This window comes from Eucyclogobius newberryi, unplaced genomic scaffold, assembly GCF_026437365.1.
Source record: "Eucyclogobius newberryi isolate DKJ021-1_F unplaced genomic scaffold, fEucNew1.0.hap1 SCAF_17, whole genome shotgun sequence".
Lineage (NCBI taxonomy): Eukaryota > Metazoa > Chordata > Actinopteri > Gobiiformes > Gobiidae > Eucyclogobius > Eucyclogobius newberryi.
In genome coordinates this window covers 22449165-22465382 of record NW_027315801.1, presented here as the reverse complement: position 1 = coordinate 22465382, position 16218 = coordinate 22449165, and the positions used below count along the sequence as shown (strand labels likewise).

At 41.8% G+C, this 16218-nt stretch overlaps 1 protein-coding gene across 1 annotated transcript in view; it reads right to left on the bottom strand.

Annotated features, from left to right (window-relative positions):
* Nucleotides 1-12378, bottom strand: part of arhgef19 (Rho guanine nucleotide exchange factor (GEF) 19) — a 30942-nt gene extending 18564 nt beyond the window's left edge. The window contains exon 1 of the mRNA XM_072449472.1: nucleotides 11825-12378. The gene's annotated coding sequence lies outside the window, so the exon portion shown is untranslated. The remainder of the gene's footprint in view (nucleotides 1-11824) is intronic.
* Between the last annotated feature and the right edge of the window lie 3840 nt (nucleotides 12379-16218).

Sequence of the window (16218 nt, the reverse complement as noted above, 5' to 3'; positions counted from 1 at the left end):
CCGCAGGCATGGGCCATGCTTGTTTCTGCTCAAATCAATGGAAGTCTATGGGGAGTGGGCGGGGCATCCCGACGAAATAGGGAGTGACGAGCGCGTAAGCGCTCGTAATGATGATTCCACCCCATGGCGGCATGGGGAAGGCTTAGAGCTTTCAAACGATGTATAATTTGTTGTTATAGAAAAAACGGCTATATTGTTTTTGCTAAAAATATTATTATTATTATTATTATTATTATTTTTCTTGTTCTTCTTCAGCGCTTTGATCTCTAATTTGACCCCCTGAACATGCTCAAAAACTCACCAAACTTTGCCCAAAATTCAGAATCGGCGAAAAATTTTATTTTTTCTGGGCCATTTTTTTTTTCGTTAAAAAATGGCGCGACAGCGCCACCGACAAAAGTCAAAATACATTGCGCCTATGGGAGACGCCCCGAGGTCAACTTTGGCGTAAAGCTACGAAATTCGGGACACGCATTCCTCTCGTGAGGATAAACAAAAAAAATCATTGTGGCCACGCCCCCAAACTTACCCTATGGCCGCCATCTTCCTTTGAAAATGAAAACAAGCTGAGTTAGCCATTTTGTTTACGTCAAACTTTGACGAACTCCTCCTAGGGCGTTTTGCCCACCGACTTCAAAATCGGCGTACGTCCTCTGGACAAGTGGGGCATCTAAAGTTATTCAATTTTTTGAGATACCTTTTACGGTCTGTGTGCGGCGCAGCCGCAAAGTTGGACAACTTATTTTGGAATATTGCAGGTCTAAAAATTGCTCCCATTTGATCAAAACCAGTCCGATTAGGACCAAATTTGAATCAGTTGTTAAACTTTCTAGTTTGGACCAGTTTAGGCTGACAAAATTGAAATGGCAGTGATAGCGCCCCCTACAGAGTGACCTTTAAATTAACATTGAAGGTCAAAAATTAGTTTTACCAAAATTGTCTAAACTTTACCCAAAATTCTATTTTGTCGTCCCGATCACAAAAGCCAATCACAAAAATGCCTAATTTTTTACGGCGTTGTCGTAGCGATGACAGAAACCTCCCATGTTATCCCTATGGGAAAACCACCAAATCTCTCAAATTACCACATTTTTATGTTTTACACTTTAACGAAGTCCTCCTAGTGCGTTTTGCCCACCAACCTCAAAATCGGTGTACGTCCTCTAGACAAGTGGTGCATCTAAAGTTATCCAAATTTTAAGGATAACTTTTACGGTCTCTGTGCGACGGAGCCGCAAACGTTTCCCAGAATTCTGACTATTTGGCCTTCAGAGTGGCCTATAAACAATAGAGTTTTTCCAAATGACATGATATTTTGCACAAAATTCTAATTTGCCATCCTGATCATACAAGTATGAGAGCCAAAGTCATATTTTGTACGGCGTAACCGTAGCGTTGACAGAAACATCTCATGTTATCCTTATGGGAAAATCGTAGAATCGCTCAAATCACCACATTTTTACACTTCACACTTTAACAAACTCCTCCTAGGGCGATTGTCCGATCAAGCTCATATTTGGGGAAAATCATCTACACAAGCGGGCCATCAAAACTTATCCATATTTTGATTCTAAGTGCTACGGTCTCTGTGTGGCGGACCCGCAAATATATGTCAGAAATGGGAAAACAGCGAAATCTCCAAAATGACCACATTTTCACGCTTCACACTTTCACCAACTCCTCCTAGGCCGATTGCCCGATCAAGCTCATATTTGGGGAAATCATCTACACAAATGGGGCATCAAAAGTTATCCATATTTTGATTTTAAGTGCTACGGTCTCTGTGCCGTGGAGCTGCAAATATACTGTCACAAATGGGAAAAACGCCAAATCCTTGAAATGTTCACATTTATGCTTCACACTTTAATGAACTCCTCTGTGGGCAATAGCTCGATCAAGCTCATATTTGGGAAAAATAATCTACACAAGCGGAGCATCAAAAGTTATCCATATTTTTATTCCAAGTGTCACGGTCTCTGTGCGCTGGAGCTGCACATTTGACCGACATTTGTGTTAATTTGCACTGGTTAAGCACAGCATTGTACATGTCCAATGTGTCGCTGTCTTAGTTCTTAGACAATTGCGTTAGCGCCATCTCTGTAAAATGCAGAGAGCAGAGTCGGAAGGCCGGCGGCCCGCGAGGGCCGTTGGATGCCGCTTGCGGCTTTAATTCTTCTTCTTCTTTCTTCTCGGGACCAACCCCCCTATTTTTCACCCAGTGAACATTGACGAAAAGTCACAAAAATTTGCACACCTCTAAAAATCGTGCCTCTCTACATTCTGGCTATTTCCCTTTTCTAAAATAAAAAAAATTGGCGCGTCAGCGCCCCCAAATGTACCAAAAATGCATTGAGAGATGGGAAATGACCCAAAAAAAATCTGATCGTAGAATCATGAAATTTGGCGCAGAGGTAGATGGTGACAAGAGAAGTAAAAAATATTATTATGGCAACGCCGTCCGCCCAACCAAATGTCGGCCATATTGCTTCAAAAATGGCTAAACATGACTTGGGAGTTTTTCCAAACGTCTTACTTTTACAAACTCCTCCCAGGGCGTTGGCCCTAAAAAGCTGAAATTTGGTGAAAATGCTACTGAGGAGTGGGACATCAAAAGTTATTCAAATTACATTGATACCTGTCACGGTCTCTGAGCGGCGAAGCCGCAAACTGTAGCTAGAATTTCAGAAATCTCCCATATTTAAAATTTCTGCCGTTTGCGCAGATAAAGTCCGAATTGCGTCAAATTAGAATCAGTTGTTAAACTCTTTGCCCTAAACCTACTTGAAGTGAAATAAATTCATTTGGCGCCACAGCGCCCCCTACAGATTTTATATGGAGGTTAAATGTTTAGTTTTGCGAAATTATATGAAATTTGACACACAACTCAATTTTAGCATCCCCATCAAAAAAGTCAATGAGACCCATGTCATAATTGTTATGGCGTTGCCGTAACGATGACCGAAACCTTCCATGTTATTCCAATGGGGAAATCGCCAGAACATGTTTACACTTTATACTTTCACAAACTCCTCCCAGGGCGTCAGCCCTATTAACCTGAAATTTGGTGAGACTCATCTTCAGGACCATCAAAAGTTATCCACATTTTTATTCAAAGAGTCACGGTGTCTGTGCGGCAAAGCCGCACATTTTGCCAAGAATTCAAAATAAAATAGCTTTTTGATGGTAAAACAAAGGGGAGAAGATGTGACAGCGTCACAGATTCAGCAGTAGGCGTAATAAAAGGACAATTGGGGCGCGTTAGCGCCCCCTCCTCTTGCGGCGTGGCGGCGGTGTGGCGAGGGCCGATCATTGCCGCTTGCGGCTATATTTATTATTATTATTATGTAGTGATTTAACAGTAAGATGCAACAAAATATTAGACTACATTTTAAGATATTTAAACTACTTGCGAAATAAAACCGCAAGAAGCATTAAAAACTCAGGAATGGCTTATTGATTGTAATAATAAATGCTTAAGTTTTCATTCAGTCATGCCTAAGCTACATGTTGTATTTCTGGGTAAAAAAGTGCAGGTTAAGCAGATGCTGACTGACACATGTGGAATGCCCGGGCCCTGTCTCTGTGGTATGTTAATGGACTTCATCTAAAACACTCAATCAAAACAAAACAAAGCTGGAGAGGAATTCAAGCATTAAAGTGACACACTAATCAGTATTCTGTGTAATGAGACGCCTGAACGCGGCAAACGGCTGAGTGGATCCAAGTCAAGGGCCGTATGTGTTTGATCCTGCTCAGACTCCGCCCACACACACAGGTGACGAGCCCAGGGGCTACTGCGGACCTACCCTCATGTTACACACAAATCTGGTTCTCCTGACCCTCTCCATCGATCCACCACACCACCAGACAATGTCAAACTACAAACTATCACACTTCTGATCATAAGCAGCTATTTGATGATTAAAAGATGGGGAAAAAAACGGAAGTAGGATTCTTTATGTATGACCCGTCCTTAGCTCTCACAACCCCTTTGGCACATTGTTAATATTCACAAGCATTCATTTTCAGGCTTGTGCATGGATTTAAAACAGCTTTTTCAGATGGCAAAGTGAAACTGGAAAACACCATTCAGAGTGCTGCTTTCAGCTCTTATTTTTGGGTTGTCCTAAATACATATTAATAGATGCAGACAGTTCACAGCTGACTCCTTTTGTTACTAAGTGCTGCTTCTACAATATACAATATACACACACAAAAAACAAACGTCGGGGACTCCAGCTTTAAAGGCACCCCACCGACCACAGCCGTAACACAACCAGACACAACTGCACAAGGACTAATGTATGGAGAGACAAAAGAGATGTGTGAACAACCAACATTCAACTAGTTTACCAAATGTGAAATACTTTCCATTTTGGATCATTTTGGCTTTAAGAAGCACTATGTACACGTTTTCTGGTGAAGGATCCATTACCAGCTAGTCTCCATGGAGATGTTACCGCTTTGCCTCTAATGTTCTACTGTATTAAATTAATCCATCTTGCATTTATTATACTACAGATGTTTTTACTCTTTAAAAAAATCTTGAAACACTGTATTCTTACAAAAGGTTTGCCTTGGGGTCTCATTTATGAAAATGTTACGTATGTGACTTTCCACATTTGTGAGCTATAAAATACAACTTGATGTAGCATTGTCACATTACATGAAGGCCTGATCTGCTGCCGATGGGGGCAGTGGACAGCAATCTGTGCTTAAAGATCAGTGCTTATCTCTTAACGAGATGATAGCAAATTTAGAGAAGTTTGGGATTTGTCCATGCAGTCACTTTTAGTCTGAACAGGGGCGACTGCAGACAGGCTAGGCTAATGTCTTCCATGGAGGTACTCACATTCATTTTTTTAAATATAATTTATTCATACAGGGGAAACCAAATGAGAGAAACTCTCCTTTTTGTTGATACTCTTTCAAATACAAAATACAAGTAAAACAAAGAAACACATAATATCCCGATAATATCAAAATAAAATATCCAACTAACTAATCTAATCAACAAAAACACACTTTCAAATATAAAATGGGATAAAATCATGCAAAGCTAGAGCACTGGTACTATGGGTAGTCTCTAACCAGTGCTTTGAATTCATTAAAAGGTAATTTAATTTAAAAGGTAAACATTTAAAAGGTAAAAATAATAATCGCCAGAGAACTTAATCCACGAATATATCTGATCTGATGTTCAGCACATTTAGAAATAATAATAACATAATACACAATATATATATAAATTTAAATACAATTTCAATAATCATGCAAAATCTCAATGAGAGCTTCATAAAGAAACAAAATGCAGTGTTGTTTTCTTCTCGCATCCAATGAACGCCATTCTACTTTAGAGTGTAATTGTCAGAGGTGAGTTCTGTTTCCTTTTCCAGTTATGAGCCTTAAAGCTGAACCTTAGAGCTGAACTGTAGAGCTGAACCTTAGAGCTGAACTGTAGAGCTGAACCTCAGAGCTGAACATTAGAGCTGAACCTTAGAGCTGAACTGTAGAGCTGAACCTCAGAGCTGAACATTAGAGCTGAACCTTAGAGCTGAACTGTAGAGCTGAACCTCAGAGCTGAACATTAGAGCTGAACATTAGAGCTGAACCTTAGAGCTGAACTGTAGAGCTGAACCTCAGAGCTGAACATTAGAGCTGAACCTTAGAGCTGAACTGTAGAGCTGAACCTCAGAGCTGAACCTTAAAGCTGAACCTTAGAGCTGAACTGTAGATCTGAACCTCAGAGCTGAACCTTAAAGCTGAACCTTAGAGCTGAACTGTAGAGCTGAACCTCAGAGCTGAACCTTAAAGCTGAACCTTAGAGCTGAACTGTAGATCTGAACTGTAGATCTGAACCTCAGAGCTGAACCTTAAAGCTGAACCTTAGAGCTGAACTGTAGAGCTGAACCTCAGAGCTGAACCTTAAAGCTGAACCTTAGAGCTGAACATTAGAGCTGAACCTCAGAGCTGAACCTTAGAGCTGAACCTTAGAGCTGAACCTTAGTCACCATAATCTAGAATTTAGTCACCATAATCTAGAACTGAAGGAAATGTCGCCTGGATTAACTGTTTTCTACAATTAAGAGGAAAACACTTTTTATTGCTAAAGAAGAATGACAATCTTGCTTTAAGATGATTTGCCAGCTCTTGTATGTTTGTTGGAGGAGAGTTTATCATCAGTCCAGATGCAAAAGTATTTGTACTAGGGTACTCGTTCAATTATATTACCATTGAGTTTGGTTGGATGGAATGAAAATCCACTTGTGCAGCAGGAGGTGCCCTCGCATATAGAATTGCATCAGCTGCACACAAGAGCAAGCTATTATGTTTAAAATGTTGTACAATAGAGTTTATGTAAATTGTAAATAGAAGTGGTCCAGGGACGGACCCTTGAGGAACACCTTTATTAAGATAAGACAATTCAGATTGAAAGCCATCAGCAGAAACATGAGCTCTATTTGTGAGGTAATCTGAAAACCCCTTTTTTGTATTTCAATCAAATCCAATAGCATCCGGATGATCCAAGAGAACACAGTGATCCACTGAATCAAAGGCCTTCGACAAATCAACCAAAACAGCAGCACATTCTTCATGATTGTTCGATGCAATCGCAATATCATGTATAACTTTGGTAGCAGCTGTGATAGTGCTATTCCCTGGTCTGCATACTGGTGAATGACTGGATTAATATTGAATATTTGGTTAAAAAATCACGCACCTTGTTATTTATTAGCTTTTCCAAGACTTTTGCTAGACAGGATAGTTTTGAGATTGGACAGAAACTATTTAAATAATTGTTCCTTTAAGCAAAGGCCTTTTAACAGGAGAGCGCACAGCGGACCCTCTTCCATATTTTAATATGCAACTTGTTGTCAGTTAATAAATCTGTGGTAGTAGTCCATGTTTTATTTATGATTTTGAGCACTTTATAGTTGCTGTTTGAATATTTTGGATGAAATTAAAAGAGGCAAATCTTCAAACCTCCCTGGGGTCAGAATTCCATGTAAAGCTTTACAAATTAGACCCCTGACCTTTAACCTTTAACTTGCCATGGTGCAGTCACCTGTATGTCTCCTTAGCTAGGAAGGTAATGTCATATTGTGGAACATTCTAGGCAAAAAAATACAGCTCTGTGATGACAAGCAGGTGGTATTCCACCTAGAAAGTTAGATATTATTTACATTTAAAAAAACTATATTTTAGATTTTCCTTACAATAACAAGTATGACATAGTGTAGGAGCATCCTACGCATACTGCCTACAGTATGTGCTGTAGAATTCACAGTATTTTTCCACAACAGGTATTTTCCAAAACTATGCTTTACTGTTTGAGTGCACTTGACCCAAAGGAATGTGACCTCTAGTATATGGGAAGAAACTCTTTAAAAACTAAGCGGGAATAGTTCTACCACCTGTAAAATCTGCAGTATATCATACAGTACATAAATTAAAAAAAACAGTTTTATTCACTATTGTATTATTGGCCAAGCCCCATCACAGGACAGAAGGAGTGTGTGTGCTGACGTGGCTCTGATTGAAAGCGACAGGACGTAGTGAGGCCTTCAAAGAGCTCATCCTCCTCTGTGGGATTCCCGCACACTCAAATGAACAAACAACAATTCCTCATTTAAAAGCCTGAAAAAATGGCGACCATCTCACGCGTAAACGCTAAGACTTTGTGGCCCTTTAACCTCCCCTCCTCCCTGCGCCCTGCACCAAAACAACTGCAATGGGACAGCAACATTACAGGCCTCCACCAACACCAGGCACAAAGGCGCTATTGACGAACGTATGGAAATAACTTGATCTAATGTGTGCTTTATCATAAGCTATTCGAGCCATAGATCCATCATGCTCCAAATCCCTAAATCTCATAATCAGCACCTTCTCTGAGGGTTATCTGTGCACTCAGAAACCCAGAGATGATCCTGGAGGTTGTGAGGTTATTGACACAATCCAACAGCTCAGCCTAATTCTCCTGCAATTACACACAAACTCATTCTTTGTCACTGATGGGTTAAGGAGCAGCGGTGCGTTAAGTAAAATATGGCTTTTTGTTGTCAAAGGGTGGAGTGAATGTATCTAAGGATTATTGTAAACTGAGAGTAATTCCCATTTAAACATTTAAGTCAAATTGATAAATGAATAAATCCCTGTATATATAATATTTCTGTGTGTAGCTTTTGTGGTTAGGTCTCATTAAAGACCAAGTGCAAAACCTGACCAAGTAAAAAGTTTATTAAAAAGTCTTGATTCAGTCTGAAACAATGTGATTTCTTGCCATATGTATTAATTTACCTGGAGGAATTTCACTTTTCTTTAAATTTTCAATGTAGTTACGGGCTTTCTCTAGCTTGTTTATCTGAAGGGTGTGATGTTTTCCCTTTGTTTCCAATCCTCATTAAGCATTTGTGTGGATTTTTATCAAACAAAATGTCACTCATCACTCTCTGATACTTGACTTCTGTAAAGTCTGACCTGCATTTGTCTCTTGTCTGAGTTTGCCGCATTGACCCGCCCTCCCTGTCATCTCTACCTTGTTCGTTTTCAGCATTTACCTTTATAATCTGGACAGGTATGGACAAGCCATCTATCCACACAGCGCTTGTTGTTGTGTAACGTGATAGGCCAGGACCTTACGAGCTGACCACACGACAGGTCAACAAAACAATTCAGCTTTGGCTATAAAGTCTTCACAAGCTCCCAGTGAAAGCAGCGCTGTTGCCAGGGGAGAAGCATCCGAGGAGCTGTGGTAAAGGAGGTGCTGGGGCGGCTGCTGCTGCTGCTGCTGCTGAACACCTGGTTTGTCGGAGCACTGAGACTCAGAATCATATTATCCCGCATGAGTGCAAACGTGAAAGTCACACCAGTTAGACGAGGCATAAGAGAGGAGTCAGTGTTAGACAGGTGTGCAGTAAGGCTCCCGTGGCCCCTGGCTAAGAGTCCTTACGCTTTAACCTTCAAATTCTCCATGACATGCAAACCAATAAAGCCTGTAACTACCAAAATCTACTTCTCTTGTTTATTTAATGATGCACAACATTCTGTCTTTTAGAGGCAAAGTAGAACTAGTTCTGTTTTAGAAATACAGTTTAAATTGGTGACTCATTTAGTTAACTTCAAGTGCAAATGGCTCAGGCTTTGTTATGGTGCACTGAAAGTAGAAATGCAACACACGTTAACATAAAAAAAACAAAAATCATCAAGTTATAATAAGTTATAATAAGGTTTTATAGCACATTACATTTGCAGAAGGCTAGTGCCCTGGCTGATGTTTTTGGAATCCACAGCTGAACTATATTTTCTGTAACAGGTTTCAGCGCCTATGGTCAGGCATTATTGTGAGACCTCCTTCTCTCTTGTTTATAGACAATGCACATTTGTGTGTTCCTATTACCTACCGGCTCAGGTATGTGCTTCACTAGGTGGTCCATTTTATTACATTTTTAAAGTTTGAAGTTCAAGTCCACTTGAGAGTGACCCATCCCCCAGATGGGACCCTGTGACACACAGAGACACTTTTCCACATTCCCTGAATGACTGTGGAGCTCATTCCTCACAAATTGACCACTAAGCCGAGGCAGGAGGCAAACAAAGAAACCGGGCCTACACGTGCGAAAGCGAAGGCTTCCATTATGGGAAATTACAGCCACTGCTATTTAGGCCAGGAGCCAAAAAGCCAAGAAAGTGCACCTCAAACATATCAGAAACACTCTTTTTACACAACCTGCTATTAGTAACGGCACCTAATGTTTTTGGCCTGGGATGAAAGAACTGGGTCAGGCTGCGAGGCAAGTCTGAGGGTCCGAAGAAGTCTCACTATCGTATATAGCTGGTCATTAGCGGTGTGTATAAAGTCTATGCATGTTAAGACACAATAAAAGAGTAAACAGCAAAGTAGGATCCATGCAATTCTCCCTGGACATAGTGAGTGTGCTGGACCCTCATATCATCATATGGGACAGTCAGTGAGTGTCATAATAAGAGAGCCTCAAATGTATTACACACATGAAAATGTAAATATATAGTATTGTCGTTAGGCCACAGGACACCACTGCCCCTTTGCATAACGCTGCCAGACGGATTTCTGTGTGGAGGGGCATCACATACATAGAAGATGGGGGTGGGTGGGGCAGATGGGGGCAGGTGGAAGCAAGGGAGGGGCATGTGGAGGCAGGTGGAAGAAAGGGAGGGGCAGGTGGGACCCGGTGGGACCCGGTTGGGGCTGGTGGGAATTGGTGGGGGCCGTTGGGGGGACAGTGCTCTCCAGTCAAGTGTGCAGCTCTGCAGGGGTGTCGAAGAAGGGCCAAATTGTGTCAATCCCCCTGTGTGCAATCATTTCAGTCCTGAACTGTGATATGGTTATCGCGCTATCGTATTAGGGGATCTCCAGTGGCATAAATCAGTCCAAAGTCCTGATTTGTGCCGACTACACAAATAGCAGGTGTTAGAGTCAGATGCACAGCAGTAAATACAAACTCCAGAAAGCCCCTTACTACACTATAACCGCTCTCTGATTGTGATCCAGACAAAATATGGCGCTTCAGTCATGCTCTTCAGACAGGCCCACATAACATTCTGAGTCATCACCAGACCAACAGCCGTCACGTCAGACGTTCACACCTTCAGAGCAGAACACCTCAGATTAACCTTTTAAAAACTGTAAAAAACTATCTTTTATACATACCTTACCACCCATATGCAACTATTGAAGAAACAGCCAAAAAGAAGCAGCAAAGGAAGGTTACAATTATTATCATAAATTAACTACAGAAAGGAGCAGAACACTTCCATTCTTATTGATTAGAAAATAAATGGGTTGAAATGTATTCAATTGTGCCAAAAGGATCACACAAGCTTACAGTATGTACAGATAAAACCTATTCTCATTTGAATACATTTGATACATCACTCAAGGCCATCCATTGAAATAAGTCAGATTAAGTGTGAAACCCCACTTGTATTTCAAAGCTCAAAGACAAAGTGTCAATCAGCCCTGAACCTTTTTCAAACAAGCACTCATCTTTCATATTCCAGACATGCACTTACCTGCCCCACTGCACTGTAACCATTGCATTAAAAAAATTATTTCAGCGCACAGCCTAGGGAGTCGCTGAAAACATTAGCAATGCACGAGGCGGCTTCTTCCAAGCGCAAACATGAAAAGTTCAGCTATTCCCTGCACCAGCAGAAGCTACAGGCTACGACAAAGTCCAAACTCATTACAATATGAATGCATTATTATTAGGTCAGATCGAGCCAAGATGTGTTACTTCCATCAGAACATGTATAGCCTTCTTGGGTCTAGGAATCCACAAGTCCTTATCAAAGCATCGTTGTGAAGAGGCGACTTAAGATTACCGGTACATGTATTTGTACTATTGTAAAGATTATTGTTAACTTTTCCACTGTTTAACCAACAGGCCCATTCTAAAGCAACAGTTCTGTATAGCTGATGTTTATAATTTTAGTTACAATCTACTTTTCTAACACATTGCTCCACTGGACAAGCTATTTAGTAATGCAATGTTTGTTCTTGTAACAAAGCAAAAACTGTTGTCAAAGGGAAAACAGAACCCACTTTAAAGTAACAGTCACATCATACATAAGTCATTTAATATCCAGTTTTTCTTGTGAACTCCTCTGTCCCGCATGCAGAAAATCGAACTAAGCATTCATGCTGTCATAACAAATCCTGTGCACCTGACTGCGAGCCCCAACACTCTTCCCCCAAAGCCAACACGGAGCGAGCCACGAACAGTTCAACCTTTCAGACGGAAATAAAAGTAGTAAATAGTTTGTGTTGTCCTGAGCTGCGTACCTCATTGGCATTGGCAGCCTAGTGTGTGTGCTGGCGGCCGGCCAACAGCACTGTGTGAATCCAGGCCATCCCAGGGTCAGGCTGAGCCACTCCGCTATCCATTGCTGCCTTGTGTTCCTCCAGGCTTCTTCAGTCTTCAGTCCACAGCTTGTCTCGGTGCGTTGGCTCTTCTTCACACCCTGGAGAAAGTGGTGCGTGGGGCTCCTCCGTGCTGCCCTCCCGCAAAAGGCTCGGGCCGCTGTTGTTCTCGTCCGCCTCGGGAAAACAAAAACACTTTGAAAAACAGCTTCCACTTGCTGCTGGAGAGCCACTTACAATGCAGATCCGCTGTGTGCGCCGCTCTCCCTCCCTCTCGCAGTCTCTCTCACTGCTACTGTTGGAAGTGCTCGCTCCTTCTCTGTCTCCTCCCCCTCCAGTGCCCTTCCTTCAACTCTAATAGTTATTTAGTGTCTCATTCCAGCACCTGCTCAGACACAAGGGAGACACACAGGTTGGATAAAAGTTGGTACATGCACGGTGTCTTACAATAATATAGGTGTTTCTGACTTTTGCTTCGACCCCAAGAAACGTCCGTAGCTTTTCAGCAGTTATTCAAATAGGTTTTGGGGCAAATAAACCACCCTCCTGTGTGGTAGAACAAGAATGACAAACTAATTCAGAAGAAATCTAGTTTATAAAAGGTTTATCCTGATGTTGGACGTTAGGGCTCAATGCTTTTTTGTCTGTTCTTAACAATTAAACAACAACAAAAAAAACACGTATGAGCCCAACTTTGGACATGTTAATCTCATAAAAATGCATCTATTCTAAAAATTACATTACAGAATACAATGATTCTGTTTGACACAAGCTTCTTTTCTCTTCCCAAAGCTGCTGCCACAATGTGCTGGCAGGACGCTGGCATTCTCACACTATGTCATGCTGTTCAGTGCATGTATCAAACTAGTTCACTAATCAGAAGTGAAACGTGGGAGAATCGGGTCAGGTTACGTTGGGACAGAACTGGCACAGGCATAATTATCCCGTTTTCTGAAAGAGAGAAAACAGAGCACTAAAGATTCAGACATATTTGTTATTAAAATTCCACACTGATAAATAATTTAATCATTTTGCCAACAAACCTCCTGCACTGATGTTATGCAGGGTCTTCACGTTACTATGGGTAAAGTGCCCATTACTCACAGGGAAATGCAGACTGTTGGACTGAGATCAACAACTTAAATAAAAAAATTAAAAAATGACAATGTTCTTGATCTTGAAACTGGATGTAATTCTGGTATAAAGACTAATAATAATATATATTTTTTTTATTTTAGTCCACATTTTAGTGGACAGCTATTGTTGTATACTCTACTTCTGCTCCAAGAAGGTATGGTTGGAAAAATATATATTTTAATTGCTTTTTTATATATCATAAAATACATATAAAGGTGGGCAATATTTAAATATTGTTCAAATCTAAATAATTGTTTTGAAGATTACGAAAACAAACTGATTAAATGGGGGGGGGAAATGTGTTATAATCTTATAATAACTGATATTTCTGCACTTTGCAGGTTCATTTTACAGTCCATTCACATGTAATACTTGAACCTCAAACATGAGATTTAGGGTGCGTTCACACTTATAAACATGAGCAGACCAAGTCTATGTCAGGACAAAAGTGTGAACACGCCCAAAGCATATTTGAGCACATTGCGGTTGGATTGTAAAAAATAATGAGATATCAATATTTGTCCATATTGCCCACCTTTACTATCATGTTTGTGGGTGTGCCAATGTTACCTTGCCCACGCTTGGCACCTCCCAGTGGATGGTGGACCAGCACATAGTTTCTCTCTTCTTGACATGTACAAACGCACTCTTTCTGCAGGCTACAGCAGAGGACCATGTTGCAATCAGAAGCATGAAGTGATGTTGGTCCGGCGACGTCATTTCCGGTGAGTGTGTCGCGTTTTCAGAGCTGTTCGTTCTTAGAGCCTTTTACCGATTAATCCACGAATTATACACACTATTTACGCATCATATACACGAAAGTGAACGTTTGATTTCTCCGCAAACAATCCGGAGCCTCAAGCCGCTCGCTTTTCAGTATTTTGTGGATTAAAAGCCCTCCTCACTCTCTAGCTCCAGCCTGAACTAGCCTAGCGTAGCCTAGCCGCTAGCGTCATGGCTGGATCTACCTTTACCTGTTTGAGCTGTCATATGTCGAGTCAGAACCCTGGCTCCTTCTCTGATGATAGGTGCGTGAAGTGCAGTGTAGTGGTAGTTTTGGAGGCCAGGGTTACGGAGTTAGAAGCGCGGATCCGCTGTTTAGAGGAGCTTAAGTCCAGTTATAGTTCGGTTTTAGCGCGAGGGCTACCGGACCGCGCTGCAGGGCGTAGCATTAGCATTAGCAGTAGCAGTAAGGCCGAGCTCAGCCCCTCAGCGTCTCCCGTGCAGCCGGGACTAGACCAGGAACAGAATAGGGACCATTTTGTGACAGTTCGGAGGGGACAAGGCGCTAAACGCCGAACCTCAGAGCGCCGTGAGCTTCACGTCTATAATAGGTTTTCTCCCCTCAGCGATCACACGCCCGCTGAACACACGAGAGAAACTCTTGTAATCGGGAGTTCTATTGTTAGAGACGTGAAGCTGCCAGCTGCTAGCGTTAGGTGTTACCCGGGGGCCAGAATGGGTGACATCGAAGGAAACCTTAGGATCTTAAAGCGGAGCAGGACCCGTTTCCGGCGAGTCGTGGTTCACGCAGGCGGTAACGACGCCCGGCGGAGACAATCAGAGGTGCTCAAAGTTCAAGTAGCCGCGGTGTGTGACCTAGCGAAGTCGATGTCGGACACTGTCATATTTTCTGGTCCCCTGCCCAATCGGATCAATGCTGAATTGTACAGCCGTCTCTCAGCATTCAACAACTGGTTATCCAGATGGTGCCCTCAAAACAACGTTGTCTTTATTGACAACTGGAGTGCGTTTTGGGGAAAGCCCGGGCTCATACGCAGGGATGGCATCCATCCGACTTCGGAGGGTACATCCCTATTAGTTCGGAATTTGACCGATAGTCTTAGTCGTGTTAAGTGACCATCTAGGGATGAGCCCCAGGTGCAGAGCAGCAGTTCAAGACGCTCCTCTGTCGCTGAACTCTCGCCCGTTCTGTTACATGTGAAGTGTTCAGATTCAAGACAGATAGAGACTGTGTGTGTCCCTCGTGTCCCTCGTGTCCCTCGTGTCCCTCGTGTCCCTCGTACAAATAATGCCAAAAAGTCACATCTCAGAAAAAATATTTCAGGCGTCAGACCAAATAACTTAAGGAAAATAACAATCACAAATGACACAAATACACAAATGAATAAACACGTAAAATGTGGACTGCTAAACATTAGAGCAATTTCCTCCAAATCGCTCTTAGTTAATGAATTAATTAGTGACTATAACATAGATCTTCTAGCTCTAACTGAAACGTGGCTTCAACAAGACGACTACGTCAGACTAAATGAGTCCACCCCACCCAGCCATGTTAACTTTCAGACTGCCAGGAGCACAGGCCGAGGTGGTGGTGTGGCAGTGATCTCCCACTCAAGCCTACTCATGAGCCCTAAAACTAACAATGCATTTCACTCATTTGAAAGCCTTATGCTGTCAATCACATGTCCAAATATGAAAAACCAAAAAGGAGTTTTGTTCATAGTTATCTACCGACCTCCTGGTCCCTACTCAGAGTTTTTAACAGAGTTTTCTGACTTTATATCAAACTTAGTGTTAGCCTGGGATAAAATAGTTATAGTTGGAGACTTTAATATCCACGTGAACATGAGTGATGACGCCCTCAGTAATGCCTTCAGCGCCTTGTTAGACAGCATTGGTTTCACTCAGAATGTAAATAAACCGACTCACACTCACAAGAACACTCTGGATCTTGTCCTAACGTATGGAACAGAGATTAGTGACCTCAGTGTCCTCCCTCAAAACCCTATATTGTCAGATCATTTCCTAATTACCTTTCAGTTTATTCTTAAAGATCATCCAGTCCCACAAAATAAAGTTATAATGAAAAGGACAATATCTGAAAAATCTATCTCAAAATTCAAAGAAATAATAGAGCCAATATTCAGTGACATGTCATGTGATCCTGCTGAGAACAGTTTTAGTCCCAGTTTAAGTGATCAATGTGTCGACTTGACCATGAATTCTCTGAAGTCTGCTCTTGACGTTGTCGCGCCGTTAAAACAGAAGGTCATTAGGCCAAAGCGCGCCTCCCCATGGTACAACCAAGAACTGCGTTCACATAAACAAAGAGTTAGAAAGTTAGAGGGATTATTTCGTCGCTCTCACACCGAAGAATTCCTAAAAGCATGGAAAAGTTGCCTGCTGTCCTATAAGCAGGCTCTGCGTAAGGCCCA